This window comes from Haliotis cracherodii, unplaced genomic scaffold, assembly GCF_022045235.1.
Source record: "Haliotis cracherodii isolate W230 unplaced genomic scaffold, xgHalCrac1.p SCAF_12, whole genome shotgun sequence".
NCBI lineage: Eukaryota > Metazoa > Mollusca > Gastropoda > Lepetellida > Haliotidae > Haliotis > Haliotis cracherodii.
In genome coordinates, this window is record NW_027266267.1 from 30,124,586 (window position 1) to 30,146,607 (window position 22,022).

A 22,022-nucleotide genomic window follows, 5' to 3' on the forward strand; every position below is an offset into this window, starting at 1 on the left:
AGTCTTAAGTCTACAATGATGGGGTGGTCCCTCCCTGGACCCCCCAGGCAGTCATGGGCTGTTGTATAGGCCCCTCCTGATCCCTTTGACCATGCAAAACCCCATCTAGACTGAAAAATTTCATTCACTCTCTCTCCCATTTCAGAAAAAATGGGCGGCTTCCTCGACGCGTCAAGGCGACAGTCAGTGTGCACCTCAGAGGTTCTTCCAGCTTGCCAGGTGAGCTTCAAACAGCCAAAGGCAACCTAGGAAACTGGTAGAAAATCAAATCCACCTTCTTTTGCTCTCTGTCTTTTTTTAAAGAGCTTGAGTAGACTTAAGACTTTCAGCAGGTTTAAGGGCAGCTATAGGAGCCCTCAAAGCTGCTGAAAGTCTTAAGTCTACAATGATGGGGTGGTCCCTCCCTGGACCCCCCAGGCAGTCATGGGCTGTTGTATAGGCCCCTCCTGATCCCTTTGACCATGCAAAACCCCATCTAGACTGAAAAATTTCATTCACTCTCTCTCCCATTTCAGAAAAAATGGGCGAGAGAAAAAAAATGGGCAGCATCAAGCTGGACAGTGATTGTAAATGTCTATGTTTAGTTCTCCATGTGATGTGATTAATATTAAAACTAAAAGTTTTAATGTTAGTTATTTCTGTGTTTGATTATGGATTTACTGCAGACTGAATGGATATTAAACACAATTGTCCTTGTGCCTTATAATGGTTCAGGTTAAACTATACTTTATTAAACTATATATGAGGATAGAACAACCTTTATATCTGAAAGACATGCTCCATTTGCTTTATCTGCGTGGTTGAACCTTGGCTCTATTAATATCAAAGTTGGCAGTGTAGTAGAGGCTGACATCAACCACATATTAGAATGGATCCCCTACTCTTTTACAATCCATCCACTGGTTTAGACAGAGGGGGGTTCAATTCTCTTGTGTATGATGTTTCTTTGTCCCAATTTCTCCGACAGATTGATTTTTTATTAATTGTGCATGTACATCTTTTATGCATGTATTCTGGTGAAAAATTTTGCAGAGTATTACACCCAGAGTGAGCCACCTTATCGCAAGCACAGAGTCAGCGATGTAACCCACTGAGTCTTCCACAAAATGAAAGTCCAACAACTGGTAGTCTGATTTCGTCCTTCATGTACACCCCCCACCCTATCACTACCTGTATTTGTCAGTTGAGGTATTATTAGATCTTACCCTGATTGTAGGAAAAAATGTTACAGGAAAGACAGTTACAGAAATAAAGTTACATGACCAGCATAGCCTGCTTGATACCCAACCTGGAATACCTGTTTCCTGTGCTATTATGTTCTGTCAGTATTGGATGAAACACATTGTGTAGTAGTATGCTAAGTGTGTGCACCAAGAATGACTTCCTAGAAGAGAACTTAATTGTGAGGCAGTTAACATTAAGTATAACATAACATGCTAATTACTCACTCAGAACTAGAAATTATGAAATAACTTTTTCATGTTAATTATTGTGGAAAGTATCTTTTTATCTTTACATGAATATATTATGCCTTATTTCGTGTGGTTTCTCTAAATTCTTATATTCAAAACTACAGGGTAAATGTAGAAATAGAAATAAACTTTAAATTTGAAAAATAAATAAATGCCATTATAAATGCATTTGCGAATATGACACATGAAAAAGTTACATCCTTTTCACTATTTACCAATTTTGTCAAATCCTGACAGACTTGGTTCAAATATATTTAGATTTAAAAATGTAATTAAAAACACGACTTTATATCTTGCATGCCATTGCAGAATATTGTAGAATATCATAAGGACTGGTAATTTATATATTTATTGGGGGGTGATCATAAAGAAATTACACAGCAAATAATGGAACGGGTTGGGGAGGGCCGTTTTAATGACAACATGTAGGGGGTCACCAAAATTTATCACAAGTATATTTGGGGGAGTGTCTACGTACAACATAAATGACATGGTTCTGTATTATTTTCAATAAAAAGGTTAAATATTTCATTTGTTATATGTTATAAATGTCAATGAAAATGCAATCTGTATATATTGGGGACATAATTAATGCACATAAAATGTGTGTGTGTGTGGTTGGGGTGGGGGTGGGGGGGGGGGGGGGGGGAGGGGTGGGGGTGGGGGTGGGGGAGGGTCTCATCTAAATATGGTCCTAACCAGGTTGATAATTAAGGTCCTCTACCTCCTTCTCACACAGATACCTGTATATTTCCACCCCTTTATGTTTGTATGGTGCTCTCACATGGGGGCAATGTGTTCTTTCATTCAATACACAACATGCTTTTGATCTCATTAATACAGAGAGCTGGCATGTTGGTGTATGTAGGATGCAACATTATGCCATCCTCAGTACCATGGTTTATGGTCACTGATCTGGTACTGTTCATTCCTCGTTTCTGTCAATCATGATGAATTAGCCAATGAAAACACTTGTTTCATTGAAAAGGCCAATGACCATCGCTTCCTGAAGTTAGTAGCTAAGAATATAAGATTGTTGTATGTGGTTGTTTATGGAATGTGAATGACTTTTCAACTGTGCCAGGTACTAGTCAGTATCAACAATCCATGTGTGTAACATTGAATCATATCTCCTTGTTATATTTCTCTGTTGGATTGGCGCTACAATTATCTGTCCTGATGACAGTTAAACATTGCAGGTTAGTGATATCATTGCTGTAGGCACATACGTTTCAGCATATCTTTAATGATTGACATATCTCAGGTAATCAGCAGTGTTAATTGCCATGTATGATACTAACTTCCTCATATCAAATAATTCTTGTTTTGGTAATAATACATATTTTGAAAGTCTTAAAGAGAAGACCTCCAAACCTGAGTATTTGCAGCACCATGTTCATGGGATAGAAATAAAATGCGGTTTCGCAATTTGGACCTGTATTCTTCATTTGTTAAAAAAATATGAAAGTATCATATTTTCCAATGTTTCAAATTGTTTTGGGGGGGGGTGAGGGTCTCATCTAAATATGGTCCTAACCTCAATCCCATTTTAAATTACCCATACCTAAGGTTGATAATTAATGTCCTCTACCTCATTAATACAGAGAGCTGGCAGATTGTAAAAACCAATATTCATAAGACTTGTATACTTCATACTGATATTTCCACACTGAAGAGAGGTAGTGCCAGGGACAATGGCAGGATGGGGACCCCAGAAACTGATAAATGGCGATCACATTACAAATGTTCTCCCTGGGTCTGGGCAAAAAACACAAAGCACACATATTCAACAATTGTCAACAATTTAGGAAAACTAGTTTCATGTAGTATCATTTGTTTGCAGATGAGATTCCTGAATATCTGTCAGAATGTCAGATGATTTGAGGAAACAGACACAGTCCAGTACATCCCAACCAATGGCAAGAGTAAGTACCAACACTATGAATTCATACAATGATATGTATATGTTACTTTTTTTAACTCTATGTTTAGATCAAAGTTAATTTGATTAGGTACTTATGTTTACAAGTTCTACTTACATTAGATATCTAATGTTTTGGTCATTATTGTAAGATAGGATTTGTAGGTCCAGAATAAAATATATTCCTTTCCATTTTGTAAGGCCTTGTAATGATTACCGTCAGTACATCATTTACTTCAGTTCCCACCGGTTTGTTTGTTCAGTATTATTAGAACTGACATGCAATGTAACTAAAACAAGTCATGCAAAGAGCATGGTGGAACCGGGCCTTTATTTCTTAGTCTGAAGAAAAGTGATAACTTAATTGTTTCATGTAACTACTTCGCACACAGCAATATTTAAAATTCGGCAATAGCTGAACTATTGTGTCATGATGACATCTTGATATGTTTGTTAAGAATGGTATAATTTGTTTGTTCATTAATCATTAGAACAGAACAGGTACTCATACATCTCATGTTCATCTATTTTTCTGAAGTAATATTGCTTAGCCTTTGTATGATGTGGTGATAACTTTCATGGTGTGACAATCTGTCCATTATACCATACTGTGAGTATGTACACCCAAAACAAGACACAAACTAAAGAGGAATCTTATAAGATAATCATTAGCTCACCCTGGGGTTAGGCTGTGTGTCTGCTACTGATCTATATGACGCATTCTGCATGTAATTAGCTACAAACCACATGGACATTTCCCCACACAGACAGTTCCCAACACTGACATTTCCCTACTCAGACATTTCCCTACTCAGACATTTCCCTGCATGACAATCTGTTCTTGTATATTGAGGGTCCTTCTACTTCTACAACATATGCTAAATAACTTGTTAATTTTTATGATTTTCCCATTACCATGAGCCTATGATGTGTACTTTTTATAGTGAGCATGACATTCCATTACAGTTCTGTATATCATAATCTAGTGTTTTAAGTATGAATACTTGACACTAAAATAGGGGCCATTTCTGCAAGTAGTAAACATTTTGAAAAGTTCTTTACCAAGATGTGATTATGGGAAGGTTTTCCTTTCTTTCTTTACAATCATTAGGATAACCTGGTATTCTGAAAAACTGAAATACTGCATAGAATTAAGGGTTACGTGTTTACATTGCCTGATTGTCTTTGGCTTTATTTACCATATATATTACAATATGAACACATTTCAGTGAATCTTGTGATTTGAAAGGCTGATATGGCAGTCATTATGAAAACAGTTACTCTATATGCAGTTTATTTTAAGACTAGCACCAAGTACCACATTCACAATCAATAAGAAAGAAATAGTTCTGAGTGTCTGTTTATTTAAATTTTCCTTAAATCCTAGAAATATGATTGTGGAAAATAGATTGTTAGTCATCATTCTTTTGTCAGCATCAGCAACCAAATATGAGGACATGTAGAAGAACGTTATCACAAAATTTCAATGAACACTCGAGTACTTATTGGGAATTACAGTATGTGTTTTGAACAAATCATGTACTATTTCTCTTCTCTGGCTCAGCCTAACATGTGACATGTACATTGCCCAATGAGGGTGAGTTTCTGTATCTTTGGTAATGTGTTTTTGTAGGATGACTAATGCACATAGTCAATAAATTTAGTAATATGAAAGAAAAGCCTGGTAAATGTGATTATGGACATCATGTATGACATACAGTTGAACATGATGTAATAGGTTTGCTTTTAATGCATTTCAGGTAAAATGTTCAAGAAAAAGAAGTATTGGTGTGATTTCAAAGGAGAATTACGACTGCCTTAGATTAAAACTTGAAGGAGGTGACATTCCCAAGGATAGCAAGACTGTCAAGTTTTACCATGTCTGCCAGAAAATACGGAAGTTCAATTTATCTTTGACAGAAATTCACAACCCTGTCCAAGGAGAATATAGACTGGAGATTATTGATGGGGAAAGGAAAATAGTGATATCAAAGTAAGAACTTGATAATGTCATCTGCAAATTTTACAATGAGTTGCGGGGTTCTGGAGCAAAGAAAATAAGAACATTGATAAACCAGTATTATGCTGGCATTTCTCAGGAAGCCATACAAGACTTTATAGACAGGCAAGATGACAGGCAACTGTTACATCCTAAACTTGTTAATGCTGCCAAACTAAAACCGGTGATCTCAAGAACACCAATGGGGCGACATCAGGTTGACCTTGTGGAACTAACTGGAATGCCTGCAGAAAATGATGGTGAAACATTCATTTACATCTTGTCTGTTATTGATGTTTTCACAAGATTCTTGTGGCTTCGGCCTCTTTCCAACAAAAGAGCCAATTCAGTGGCATTGGAACTCCACAAAATCTACTTTGAGTATGGATGGGGAAATCCAAGAATCTTACAGTGCGATCAAGGCTCTGAGTTTAAGGGAGCAGTCAACCAACTCTGCATTGAAATGGGAACGAAGATTGTCCGAAGTCGGGCTCACCATCCCCAATCTCAGGGAAAGGTGGGTGACAAATTTCAATCAAAACATGCACACTATAAACGTTGAGGTAATAGATGTAGATACTAAATAGTAAGAACATTAATGTTGATGTTATTTGGAACATGTCATCTTTAGGGCAGAGCCACACTTGCATGTGTGTGACAGATGACACCGGTGGGGCAGGATACACTAACCTTCGTGAACACCTGCTACTATCACTATTTTATGTTGATTCATAACACATGCTTATGATATTGATGGAATCATTCAGTGGACCCAGCTTTTAGAAGAGGCTTCTTATGATTATGGAAACTGTTTTTGTTATATATTTCATATATTTCATATACATGGTATTACACTTGTGCACACTTTTTGTGCCTGCCTAATCTGTTTACTATTTAGATGTTAATTTATTTCAGAGTGAACGATCACACCGGGATTGGAAAAGCCATCTGGAATTTGATCACAGCAAACATGGTGATGGAGAAAGCTTCAACTGGGTGGAAAAGTTGCCAGCATATGCTAGAATACACAATGAAAGCATTCATTCTGCACTTGGTAAAGTTTGAATATATAGCTTTAATTTAATGTGGGCATATGTCACAAAGTGTGAAGCACATAATGTAAGCTATACTTTTCAGACTGTAAGCATGGTAAATGTGGATGTGTGACATTGAATTTATTTTACGCACTGACCAACAAATAACCATTATGACACAGTTAAATGATGATGGCTCATTACAGAAGGTACAACAGTTTCATAGTTGACCAGGTATTGACCAAAATATAGTTGCCTGCACCCTTCAGGCTACTGCAAATTTATAGAACTCTGGAAATATCAATATTGCCACAGTGCAGTTGTGACATTTATTGTTGAAGAAGACATGAGAAACACAGGCTTGTATTTAAACGTAATTACTATGTTAACAGGTTGTTCACCATACAAGGCCATGTTGGGCTGCCCTCCAGTACACTTCAAGAACTTGTTGAGAGCTGGGAGTACAGTTGATGCATACTCTTGCTCTGAAGAAGATGAGCTGTGCGAACTATCTGCAGAGAGTGATGAGGTATGGAGGATTTATGTCATTACGCATAACAAGAGACAAACTCATCTATATACCCCGCCCATTGTCTAGTTTTAAATACAATGATATGTGCAATCAAATGTGACATTGTAAATTATCAGTTTGTCTCACCTCCTTGTAGAAGAGGTTGAATACAAGAGCTAATATAACATCTCCATAAACTTTGTACATCTAAACAAAGGTTATTATCATCTTCAAGTTTGTGTAAGCTAAGAATATTTAGATATCATGCATGGTATTGTAGAGCATTGTTTTCAGGCAGGTATTGTTGCAGCCCTTTATAGGTACAAGTAGTTACCAGAGTAAGGTACATGGTACAGATAAGGTACAAAAGTTGTAAGCATGCTGACACCTCAAAACCTGGTGAATTTCTAATACATCTACAATTAATGCTTTTATGGATTTTGTTGCAGTGTCTACTGGTGTGTCATTTAATTAGAATAAGAAAATAAATCATATTTTGAAGTTTTTTAAAGAAAAAAGACTCTATAATAGCCATAGACTTATATTGTACAAAGTTTCATGAAGATATCTTGAACAGTTTTCAGGTTCTGCTCTGGTAAACCCCACTGCTTCCATTCAGTTCAGAGACTAAGTCAAAATTTCAAAACTTTATACAAAATAAAAAGAAAAATTTGTAGGTGCAGGGGATAATAACTGTCATTGGGGCCTGTAAACCTGTGCAATAATGACAGTAGATGTGACAAGTAGAGACATGTACATAGAACTATTTCAATTGCAAGATATTAGAAGTAATGATATGTTTAGGTAAAACTACATGTGAAGTGGAAGTGATATTATTTGACGTTTATGTTAGATATGTGGATATAAAAACATGGTAAATGTAATGCTTTATTATTCTTTAGGATACTGGAGACGAACATGGCATTAATGAGAGAATAGAAGCAATCACAAACCTCAGGAAAACTGTGCTGCAGGCGTCACTGACCAAATCATCAGAAATGATTAAAAAACACCACGAAAACAAGGACACATCAGTGTACAAGATAGGGGATGAAGTTCTGGTGAGGGTTCATGGAAAAGATACCAGAGTCAAACGAGGTGGGCCCAAAAAAGGGATGCAAAAATGCAAGAAAGGAACTGTTGTCGAAATAGATTCCCAGAACTCCCAATTCAAGGTTGCCTATCCGAACAAGCATGTACAGTGGGAGCAGGTGTGTGACATTACTTCTCGGACAAGAAAAGAAGAGAAGAGGAGAAGAATGAGGATATATGAAGGTACATACTTCAAGAAGTAGTTTATGAATAGTATGTAATTAGCAAGTATGTTTAATGATGTATTTTAAATGAAATAGTTCTTACAGAATAGATGACATCATCTATCTTGATGGACTGCAAAGACATGATGTTTGTAATGTATTTGCTGTTTTGATCATTTCCTCCACCCAAAGTAAGTGCAGTTGGAGATACAGAAACGAGATCAGTGTGTCCATCTGTCACATTTTGTATCAAGAGCATTCAATATTTCTTCATGGACCCTCACAATTGGTGCCTTTTCCCATACTGGAATGTTTATAATATTTCATTTGCATTTTCATGGCAACAAGTTGGTTCAAATGAGGGTGGGGTTTGTTTCCAGAGCACAATTCATAAACCATTGCGTATTTCTTCATGAAACTTTCTATACACATCAGGCAGGTTCTGTTATTCTGCTATTCAGTTTCTTTGGTAGACTTTTATACTTTGCATTTCTAAGAAAATACCAAGTTGGACAGCTAAGCAGAACAGTTATCAAAGATGATACAACTCATGTTGCTACTTCAGGTTGAAAAAGGTCTCCAGCAATACATGCTTGAGGTGACTAATTTGACCAGGTGATTGGGTAACTTGGTTTATTCTATGACATGGTACCCAGACAGTGTGGATGTTGCTAATACTGCAGTGTTAATTAAGAGAAGGAACAGTATCATACTTAAAATTAGGAACATACATTAATTAATGTTTTTGCTGTTGTGGAATTATGGTTCAGAATTTTGAAAGTATTATATGGATCATAGCAAATGTAATTACATGCCATTACTAATTCACGACTTTGCAAGGTATTGAAATAATTTGGTGTAGTCATTAATTGTTTTGTCATTTGTACTCAAATCTTAGGATTAATGTGGTATATGATACTTCCTGTGATATTATACATTACTTACAAGGGACATTCATTGGTTTGTCTTCTTGGAACGAAAGCTAACATTGACACAGGAGGTTAGGTGGTATACAAAACACAACTGATCAAGGGTCTGGAATCAAACTGCAGTCAATGGTTGGACCATTTGTTGATTTTCAGTTCAGTTCAGTTCCTTAACCAGTCAAATTGGTCGCTCTGTGATATGTTGGTATGTGCAGAAGAAGGGATAAATGTGATAATTTTCATATATTTTTCTAACAGATGCTCTGCCAGATGCAAGAGGAGAGGGTAGAAAGCCACTCAAAAGGGGAAAAACACAGGATGAAAAAGGTATTACAATTTGAGACACCTCATAGGAATCTTCTGGAAAACATTAGGCATATGCATGAATACTTGCATGCATGCATGCACAATAAGAAGGGTAATCAATACTTGTACAAATTTTCCACCTTTCAGAGTACATTTACACATATTGAACACTTCAACGGAATAAATGTTTTCAAAATAAAATGAATGTAAAGCATTACTTTATCCTGAAGGTATATGCTTGCACTTGGTGATGTATGTTTATACTTTTAAGGAAAGGGAGAACAACAGGCTCAAACCAAGAGGAGAGACAATGCAGTAACAAAAGGTAATATCTGAATACAGATAGGTGCGATCAACAAGACTGATCAATCCTAGATGCATAATTATATCTGTTGGAAGGAGTACACAAATTCTCCATATGATGTTGTGTCAGTTGCTCATATGTCTTCTTGTATATCATGCACATCTGAAATGGCTCATTGTCTCAGCTGAAAAATACTACATCAGTACATGTATTGCAGAACATTACAGTTGTTTCCATAAAAACAATATACTAAGAGATATATTACAGGTCAATTTGTGTGACTTATATAATGTGTCTATGCAGGACACAAGAAGACTCCAACTATGAAAGAACTGGAGATGGAGGCCTCATTCTATGACCTTGACATTGTGGACAATGAAGGGGCTGGTAACTGCATGTTTATTGCATTGGCTCAACAGCTTCAAATACATGACATTGACATAATCAGCCATAAACATCTGCGAGAAAAGGTTGTGCAATATGTACAGGTAAGTAAACAATAATGCATACTTTCAATTTTCTTAGGGTAGTAATTTGATATAGTGAATAAAATGTGAAAGCCTAATTGGGCTGAAGCCATGTCCTATTTGTTTGGAATCATGTTATTCTTAGAAATCAGTGGACCAGCTGAAAATCTGGCATGCAAGTTTGTTCAGATTTTTACACCTCAATGGATTAAAAAAGTTTATATTTGTTATTATGAACATTGATATGCAGTAAGAATGTTTTTTACAATAACGGCAGTACATTTGATTTGGTGAATTTCAATTTTTATCCAGTAATGAATTCCACATATCTTTTTTTGTGTTACTGAAATTTTGGCTTACAGGACGAAACCTCAAAGCTTATGAAGCAAAGGTTTGCCTGAATGGTATTAGTTATTATTGTCTCTGAAAAGTACTCACATATTTTGGATCTTATGTTAAATATGTCAATGACAATTTGCTCTCAACCTTTCCATCAAATATATTTTCATTAATTCTTCTTACGTTATGTGAGCTAGAGAGTCATGGGACTATTGGTGATGCCCTTGACATTGATTAAACTTCTTTATTTAAAACAAGATAAACGAATGGTTGTCCCAATGAAGGAAACATCCCTCAGGTCAGCCTGTTTAGTAGGGTATATTACTTTCAAATGTTTTGGATATATTATGAGACACCTCTTAATATTGAGAATTTAAGTTTCAAAATTGCATGACAGTTGTCAGATAAGGTGTGTAAAATAAGCTGAATATTCACTTTTATCTGCCACATATGTACATGTTAGCTACAGTTCTAATAGGTTTCATACTTCCGCAGCTGATTTTATATTACATTATAAAATTTGTTTTACTTTTGACCTCATAAAGTGTTATCAGGACCTTAAAAGGCATTTAAAAAATGTGATGGCTGAAATTTTGTACAGAAAGGCTGTATACACATTTCTAAATGAACAAGTCTAAAATTATTATGCAAAGTGGCTCTTTTAGGTTACAGTATAAACCACTGACTTTATATTCAGTTTGGCTGTATGAATAATTTCTGATACTTTATGTTTACCCCAATGAATAGGTTCAAGTAAATTTTGAAAGGCATATAGATTGGGATGAGGTGAAATGGGACTAAACTTTGCATTTAAGGTAAATGCACTTATACAGCAAGCCAGTGAAATCTGTTTTTTCATTAGCTCATCTTGAATTTTCACTTTTTCCAGTTTTGGGCAAACATAAAAACACTTGACCAAATTCATGGAACCTGATGAATTGCACAATTTCAATTCATTATCTATGCATGTTGCATTTAACATAAAGATGCAAGTACCAATACTTCCCCATGGGGGTCATGCAAAATGGTATCTTCCGACAATGTGAGGTTTGTCACTTGTAGAGATTTTGTACCATTTTAGCTTTGAACTTAGATGACTATACAACACAACATTGAGTCATGTTTTTTGTTGTTTTTTGTTTTTTTCATTTTATGTGTATTACATGTAGTATAAGAAGAGAGAAGAACAGTAACATTTCTCAGTCTCACACTAACTGAACATGTTTTAGGGCAAGCGGCGTCTGTTTAAAGACTTCGTGGATAAAAACCATTATCCAACATTCAGAGACTATATCATCAAGATGAAGATGTTGGGAGAATGGGGAGACAACATCATTCTGCAGGCAACAGCTGACCTCTATAAGGTGACCATCAGGATCATTACAACAATTGCAAATGAGCCTACATTCATTCGTCCAGCTGAATACCGAGGAGACATGCCAGTACTAAGCATAGGCCACTTGTGGGAGCTGCATTATGTGACACTCATACCAATGTCCACAGAAGGAGGTTTGTCCTTTATTGATGGTACAGTTCAAATAATTATGGCAGGTCACCATGTCAAAGCATTCAGAACTTGTGTAGGTTTTTGCAATATATACCTATAACATTACATATTACTCAAAACAGTTGACTCTGTCTTCATGCTGAAACAAAGCCCAATAATGCTTAGCATTGTGCAAGTGCCAGCATGTGCATGTTCTTTAAGTTAAGAACTAAATTACTCTTGGATCGTCACATTGAGACCGTGGCATGTACCTATTATCAGATATAAATTTATGACATCTCTGACCACAGAGATATCAGTATATTACTATATTGGTACTGAACATTTCATATATTCACAGACTCATTGGAAATTAAGGATAGAGAGCTAATATAAGTATACTTCTGACATTAACCATTTCATACTTATCATACACAGAAAAAACATTCTTGTGTTCATTCATATGCTTGTTACTTGTACAAGGATTACGCATACTGGTTCCACATCTCACATACAATCATGTTTCATTTTAAGAGAAAGAGACAGAAGCAGCTAATGACACCAAAATGGACACAGAAGATGAATCAGATTCAGATTCAAAGTATCCAATCAACACTGCTGTATGGGAACACAAGGCATGTCTAAACCCATTGCAACACCAACAACAAGACATTTCCTTATTATTGTGTCAGTTGCTTAATGATAGATCCATTAATGTTTTCAGTATGAAATATTAACCAAAGATGATTTCAGATGTACTTTTGTTTTAATAAAAAAAATTCTAAAAATTCTATCTGAGTAAACAGTACTCTTGTATTACCTTCATAAATGTTTTTGCCATGGTGCCTTCATATTTCACAAAACATTATTTGAAAGTTTAGCTTAACAATTGTAAGAGGCACATGTCAGTTGCTGCGATTAGATACCTGATAAGAAGGTATTATTCACTCTCAGTAAGATGTTTTCTTAAACTTGTGTTAATGATGTTTCTCTTTACTAAAATTTATACAGAAAGAAAATGTAGTGGCACACCTGCAGAGAATTGCTGCAAGAGATGCACCGTGAGTTTTGTTGGCAGATAACTTGGAATGACTTTCAATCCAGATATAGTAATAACTGGGTTTTTATTCCAGTTGCTTTCTCATAGTGTTTGATTTACTCCTAACCTGTGTTTGTGGGTTTTACCAAAACGAAACAAGCTAAAACAATGAATTATTGAAGTACCATTAAAACACGAAGCACTAATTGAAGTCCTGAATGGATACTGTGTTAGAACTAGTCCCTAGCAACCTATGCTTATCAAACCAGGAGACTCAATGGATACTGTGTTAGAACTAGTCCCTAGCAACCTATGCTTGTCACACTTGGAGACTCAATGGATGCTGTGTCAGAACTAGTCCCTAGCAACCTATGCTTATCACACCAGGATACTTAATGGATACTGTGTTAGAACTAGTCCCTACCAACCTATGCTTGTCACACCAGGATACTTAATAGATGCTGGGTTAGAACTAGTCCCTAGCAACCTATGCTTGTCACACCAGGAGACTTAATGGATACTGTGTTAGAACTAGTCCCTAGCAACCTATGCTTATCACACCAGGAGACTCAATGGATACTGTGTAAGAACTAGTCCCTAGCAACCTATGCTTATCACACCAGGAGACTTAATGGATACTGTGTTAGAACTAGTCCCTAGCAACCTATGCTTGTCACACCAGGATACTTAATGGATGCTGGGTTAGAACTAGTCCCTAGCAACCTATGCTTGTCACACCAGGATACTTAATGGATGCTGGGTTAGAACTAGTCCCTAGCAACCTATGCTTGTCACACCAGGAGACTTAATGGATGCTGTGTTAGAACTAGTCCCTAGCAACCTATGCTTGTCACACCAGGATACTTAATGGATACTGTGTTAGAACTAGTCCCTAGCAACCTATGCTTGTCACACCAGGATACTTAATGGATATTGTGTTAGAACTAGTCCCTAGCAACCTATGCTTGTCACACCAGGATACTTAATGGATCCTGGGTTAGAACTAGTCCCTAGCAACCTATGCTTGTCACACCAGGATACTTAATGGATGCTGGGTTAGAACTAGTCCCTAGCAACCTATGCTTGTCACACCAGGATACATAATGGATGCTGGGTTAGAACTAGTCCCTAGCAACCTATGCTTGTCACACCAGGATACTTAATGGATGCTGGGTTAGAACTAGTCCCTAGCAACCTATGCTTGTCACACCAGGATACTTAATGGATGCTGGGTTAGAACTAGTCCCTAGCAACCTATGCTTGTCACACCAGGAGACTTAATGGATACTGTGTTAGAACTAGTCCCTAGCAACCTATGCTTGTCACACCAGGATACTTAATGGATATGGTGTTAGAACTAGTCCCTAGCAACCTATGCTTGTCACACCAGGATACTTAATGGATATTGTGTTAGAACTAGTCCCTAGCAACCTATGCTTGTCACACCAGGATACTTAATGGATCCTGGGTTAGAACTAGTCCCTAGCAACCTATGCTTGTCACACCAGGATACTTAATGGATGCTGGGTTAGAACTAGTCCCTAGCAACCTATGCTTGTCACACCAGGATACATAATGGATGCTGGGTTAGAACTAGTCCCTAGCAACCTATGCTTGTCACACCAGGATACTTAATGGATATTGTGTTAGAACTAGTCCCTAGCAACCTATGCTTGTCACACCAGGATACTTAATGGATATTGTGTTAGAACTAGTCCCTAGCAACCTATGCTTGTCACACCAGGATACTTAATGGATATTGTGTTAGAAATAGTCCCTAGCAACCTATGCTTGTCACACCAGAGACTTAATGGATCAGGTGGTAAATCTCTGTGACCCTGGATGAATTTATGACATCATACATTATGACTGTGAGAACTTTGCTCATAATATCAAAACACTATTTTGTCTTGTTGAGACACAATATAGTATTGATATTGCTGAGTGGGGCACTGAACAACAAACACTCATTTTAGATATGTTTTTCAGTGAGGAACAACTTCAAAGGCATGATGAGTTTGTCAGCGGCTTCCCAACACCAGACCGAAGAGTCAATTTTGCAGAGGGATATCTGTCTCAATATGTATGTACCTTCTCAAATGTGACAGTTGCCTCATATATTTTTAACAAACATCCTTCCAATCATTGCTCATGAAAACGTTACATGATAATTTGTGAGCTATTTCAATGCAAGACCATGCTTTAAGGATTGTGTACATGATACATCAGTCAAGCTGTCCATTCTTTTGATGTATAAAAATGGGTTCAATCTGTCATTGTATTCTGTTGAGAACAGTGCACAGATTATTGAACAAATACCCACCTGAAGGTTTTTGGTTACACCTACTGAGAAAGTATTACTACTTCCATCACCAAATGAGACTTGGTAAACTACAATAACATGACATTTCATGTAGGTAAGAAGATACTATGACAATGCTTTGAGATAACCTGTCAGATAGTTTTAAGAGTGAATAATTCATTATAGGTACTTTAGTACATTCAGGTTTGGAAACTGTGGCATAATAAGAATTGTTTTCCTATAAATAACACTGTAGACATAGAAGGAAGTAATCAACCAGTGTGAGAGCATGGAAGTCATACTGCATACTGCATTAAGTATATGTTTTGTCTGACTTCTAGTAACGTCTGTACCATTTTTATTTAGATAGTTTAGTTCATGCAATTACTAGGTTAATTGGAATAATTGGACCTTCTTGTTGGATCTGTTCCTGTAGTAGCCATGTGCTCAGGTCCTTGCCCATCTGTTTCTTTATGCATATGAATCAGAACTCCTGCTCAGATTGGCAAAATAAAAAACACAGGAATTCAGTCAAGAATTTTTACTTTAGATTCCTGTATATCAATGATCTGAAATTGTTCAATAATGTAAGTAGCTGTACCCTTCCACTGAACTGGAAATAAAAGTGACTAGTACATCTGTTTTATATTTTGGTCTATGCATAAGGATTCAGAGTGACAGTAAAGTATACACAAGACTAGAACAAATAGGATGATGTCAACTTTCTAGTACTCAACTATGCTTTTATGTCTGACAATTTTCAAACAGCTACAGCCTTTTAAGGTACAATTGAGCGTGCTCTTTCTACAAAGTTTTTCAAAGAGTGCCATACAACTCTTGCTTCAAACATGTTTGATCAAGGCTACAATATTCAAAGCCTCAGCAAGCTTTCAAAACATTTCATGGTAGACATGTGGAAGCCATTTCCAACTTTAATGCATTAATGACCAAAATGATGTCCCATGCAATTCTTTTTTTTGACTTGTACCATATGTTCCCATATTTATTTAGGTGTCACGAGTCTTGCATGTGTTTGTGATTGGTGTCATAAGTGGGAAACGACACCATCACCTTTCTTTGAACACCCTGTATTGACAGTTGTTCATAAAAACATGCTTGTGATATGGTGAAACTCGTAAAAAGACTTCCCTTTAAGCAGAAATTTCACATGATAATAGAAAGGGATTTGTTGCTTTTATTTTTTTATGTTTATGAAAATGTTTTTTCCACTTTTATTCCCACACACAGTATTTTTATCTGAAAGTGCATGGTGGTAAGTCATGAGGACATTGTGGTGCCCCTGTTGTCACAAGTACAATTTAAACACGTTCCAAATTAACTTGTGCTTTTAACTAAAACAAAATGTTATTAAAGTTGCTATATCTGCTTATATTTGCTTAACTACTTACTTCATTACATAACAAGACGTGTATTCCCTATATATTTTGCATACTTTTATTATTGTTTCAGATGCAGCAAAAAATGCTTCAGTACTTGATATCAGCTTTGACATTTACAAGACTGAAAGATACACGGTATTAAATATTAATATTTTGTGACACTTTGTGAAACAGGTTGTTTCAAATAATTCCTGATAACATACATTATATTTAAGTTTTGAGGTTATACCAGAGGAATGAGATAGATACCATGATTGGCTTAATGTTACATTTATTTGCATTTACTAAAAATGTATTGTAGGATTGGCTTTCGTTTTCATTCATGGAATGTCATGTAATTCCTGATGAAGTACTCTACACATGACACATATTGCCATCAAATAAGCAACAATGCAGGTAGTTAACTGCCAGACACACTGACATATAGACACTTCCACTTGACATGTAATAAACCAAGTCATCGAACCTGACCATCAGATAAATTAGGTTAGCATATGTTGTTATGGACCTATGTTCTGTCCCATGGGGTACTTACCCAACAGTTGACTATGATGAAATGATGGATTTCTTTGTTGATACAGGAGGATATACTCGGGGAGTATGCGACTGTTCAAGTGCAAGGTTGAAAAGAAGCTGGAACTTTTAACGCAAAAGCACATGATGTAAGAATACCTTTATGTTGAAAAAACACATGATTTACGCCACCGTGGTCTAGTGGATAGAGCATCCACCTGGAGAGAAGAGGGTCGTGGGTTCGACCCTCAGCCACGTCATACCAAAAGACGATAAAAGGTTGTACTTGTTCCTACCCTGTCTGGTGCTCGACAATAAGGGGCTAAAACAAGTACTAGTTGGGTCAGAGTCAGCAAACTGTATTAAAGGTTACACAATTTGCGTTAGCAATCTTTTAACGTCTTTTGGTATGACGCAGCCGGAGATCAGACCCTAATGTTCCTGCTCTCAGGGCAGACAATCTTCCTATAGTCCATGGTGGTGATCAGCTATTTTTCTTTTACTCTCCAAAAACCTTATTAAGGTATTGATAAGGAACATAAACTGTCATAATATGTAATGTTATAATGTCTTTCAACAATACACATGAGGAAGAGAATTTATGTATGTATGTATGTATGTATGTGTGTGTGTGTGTGTGTGTGTGTGTGTGTGTGTGTGTGTGTGTGTGTGTGTGTGTGTGTGTGTGTGTGTGTGTGTGTGTGTGTGTGTGTGTGTGTGTGTGTGTGTGTGTAGGTATGGAGGTATGTATGTATGTATCTACCTGTTAGAACAACAAAAGTAATAACATAACAAAGGTGGTAACTTAACAAGGGAAGCCAACTGATAATTGGTGCTGATAGGTGATTAGCAAAGAAAAAATGGAAGCCAACACTTAACATTAAATTGGCACTGACAGGTAAAAGAATAGAATGTTGCTCATGGGGTACACAGTTCCAGTGACTGTCATGTTCAAATAACAAAAGTCAGTATGAAATGGTCAAATATTTTTGCCTGTCATTGTACCCAGTTAATGTCATGGACTGGTTATCTGTCATCTGAGTAAACATCTTCTCCTTCGAGGTGGTAGGGCAGCCTACTGGTTAAGCATTCACACATCAAGCTGAAGACCCGGATTCGATTCCCCACATGGGTACAATGTGTGAAGCCCCTTTCTGATGTCTCTCTTCTCCTTAGAAACCACATAAACAATTACACTGAAACATCACATACTTGTTCCAATGATGTCACGTGTTAACCAAATATTTCAGTAAGGCTGCAATTTCTGGATATATTCATTGCGTTTTCTTTAAATAGTTCTATGAAAATGAATGAATGACAATGCTTACAACAAATCCTGTTAGATGACTGGCTTTGTTGATATTTCAAACTGTTGCCTACATGTGTTGATGTCTTTGTGAGCTACAGTGCTTAGTCAATTGTTTTTACATAAACATATGTTTTTTCACACTTCAGAGCTGCCACAGATTACCTGATGTATGTTGGGGTAAAGGAAGCTATAATTCATATTCTGATGGATGTGCTGAATAAACCCTATGAAGAAGTCAACTATGAATGTAAATCAACAGAATTTGATGCCAGTCAAGTTCCAGGGAGGGGTGTCCACATCACTGTGGATGACGAATAATGATGGCTTGGTTCACAGAGGGAGGATTAAAATGCCACTGTTATACAGGATGACTGACTTGCTGGATGTGTTGTGATGATTGTGCTTGCACACTGATATCAACAACAACATATATTATCTTTACAAGAAAAGTAATTTGATGTACATGAACCACAGTGACATGTCATTTTGTAACATTAGTATTTCTTTGTATGACAATGTGTGAATTTATTAGGGCTGCAACGGGTAACTCGGGTACCTGGGTCGGGTGGGTACTGAGCAGGACCCGGGTACCCACATGACTGCCTGGACTCATGGTTAGTCATGTGATATATTGTTTAATGACAAAAATTATCGCGAACTCTATGCTTACACTAAAAGTTCGCATTTCTTTCTGACTATGCACCCATTCCTTCTGACTTAGGCTCTTCTTTTGGCAACTGACAGTAAATCCCATTTCTAACTTGTCAGCAGAAGATGAATGCTATGGGTCAATATTTCTAAGTTTAAGAGATTTTTGACTATATTATTACTCAAGTCCCCTCGACCATATGGGATAACGCCTATAAACTTGACAAATAATGGAATCTTAAGATTTTGTTTTGACTACTGATAGTAAGTCCCATTTCTAAGTTGAGAGCAGAATATGAATGCTATGGGTCAATATTTCTAATTTTAAGAGATTTTTGACTATGTTATCACTCATGTCCCCTCGACCAGAAATGGGATAACGTCTATAAACTTGACATATAATGGAATCTTAAGATTTTGTTTTGACTACTGATAGTATATACCATTTGTTACTTGAGAGCAGAATATGAATGCTATGGGTCAATATTTCTAATTTTAAGAGATTTTTGACTATGTTATCACTCATGTCCCCTCGACCATAAATGGGATAACGTCTATAAACTCGACAAATAATGGAATCTTAAGATTTTGTTTTGACTACTTATAGTATATACCATTTGTTACTTGAGAGCAGAATATGAATGCTATGGGGCAATATTTCTAATTTTAAGAGATTTTTGACTATATTATTACTCAAGTCCCCTCGACCAGAAATGGGATAACGCCTATAAACTCGACAAATAATGGAATCTGAAGATTTTGTTTTGACTACTGATAGTAAGTCCCATTTCTAAGTTGAGAGCAGAATATGAATGCTATGGGTCAATATTTCTAATTTTAAGAGATTTTTGACTATATTATAACTCATGTCCCCTTGACCAGAAATGGGATAACGCCTATAAACTCAACAAATAATGGAATCTGAAGATATTGTTTTGACTACTGATAGTAAGTCCCATTTCTAAGTTGAGAGCAGAATATGAATGGTATGGGTCAATATTTCTAATTTTAAGAGATTTTTGACTATGTTATCACTCAGGTCCCCTCGACCATAAATGGGATAACACCTATAAACTCGACAAATAATGGAATCTTAAGATTTTGTTTTGACTACTGATAGTAAGTCCCATTTCTAAGTTGAGAGCAGAATATGAATGGTATGGGTCAATATTTCTAATTTTAAGAGATTTTTGACTATATTATTACTCATGTCCCCTCGACCATAAATGGGATAACACCTATAAACTCGACAAATAATGGAATCTTAAGATTTTGTTTTGACTACTGATAGTAAATACCATTTGTTACTTGTGAGCTGAATATGAATGCTATGGGGCAATATTTCTAATTTTAAGAGATTTTTGACTATATTATAACTCATGTCCCCACGACCAGAAATGGGATAACGCCTATAAACTCAACAAATAATGGAATCTGAAGATATTGTTTTGACTACTGATAGTAAGTCCCATTTCTAAGTTGAGAGCAGAATATGAATGCTATGGGTCAATATTTCTAATTTTAAGAGATTTTTGACTATATTATTACTCATGTCCCCTCGACCAGAAATGGGATAACACCTATAAACTCGACAAATAATGGAATCTTAAGATTTTGTTTTGACTACTGATAGTAAATACCATTTGTTACTTGTGAGCTGAATATGAATGGTATGGGTCAATATTTCTAATTTTAAGAGATTTTTGACTATATTATAACTCATGTCCCCTCGACCAGAAATGGGATAACGTCTATAAACTTGACATATAATGGAATCTTAAGATTTTGTTTTGACTACTTATAGTATATACCATTTGTTACTTGAGAGCAGAATATGAATGCTATGGGTCAATATTTCTAATTTTAAGAGATTTTTGACTATATTATTACTCAAGTCCCCTCGACCATAAATGGGATAACACCTATAAACTCGACAAATAATGGAATCTGAAGATTTTGTTTTGACTACTGATAGTAAATACCATTTGTTACTTGTGAGCTGAATATGAATGGTATGGGTCAATATTTCTAATTTTAAGAGATTTTTGACTATATTATAACTCATGTCCCCTCGACCAGAAATGGGATAACGCCTATAAACTCAACAAATAATGGAATCTGAAGATATTGTTTTGACTACTGATAGTAAGTCCCATTTCTAAGTTGAGAGCAGAATATGAATGCTATGGGTCAATATTTCTAATTTTAAGAGATTTTTGACTATGTTATCACTCATGTCCCCTCGACCAGAAATGGGATAACGTCTATAAACTTGACATATAATGGAATCTTAAGATTTTGTTTTGACTACTGATAGTATATACCATTTGTTACTTGAGAGCAGAATATGAATGCTATGGGGCAATATTTCTAATTTTAAGAGATTTTTGACTATATTATAACTCATGTCCCCTCGACCAGAAATGGGATAACGCCTATAAACTCGACAAATAATGGAATCTGAAGATTTTGTTTTGACTACTGATAGTAAGTCCCATTTCTAAGTTGAGAGCAGAATATGAATGCTATGGGTCAATATTTCTAATTTTAAGAGATTTTTGACTATGTTATCACTCATGTCCCCTCGACCAGAAATGGGATAACGTCTATAAACTTGACATATAATGGAATCTTAAGATTTTGTTTTGACTACTGATAGTATATACCATTTGTTACTTGAGAGCAGAATATGAATGCTATGGGTCAATATTTCTAATTTTAAGAGATTTTTGACTATATTATTACTCAAGTCCCCTCGACCATAAATGGGATAACACCTATAAAGTCGAC

The 22,022-nt window shown here is 36.1% G+C and overlaps 1 pseudogene; it reads left to right on the plus strand.

The window, feature by feature from the left end:
- The first annotated feature begins 1,085 nt into the window (after positions 1-1,085).
- On the plus strand, positions 1,086-18,964 carry LOC139457771 (uncharacterized; annotated as a pseudogene).
- Positions 18,965-22,022: the final 3,058 nt, after the last annotated feature.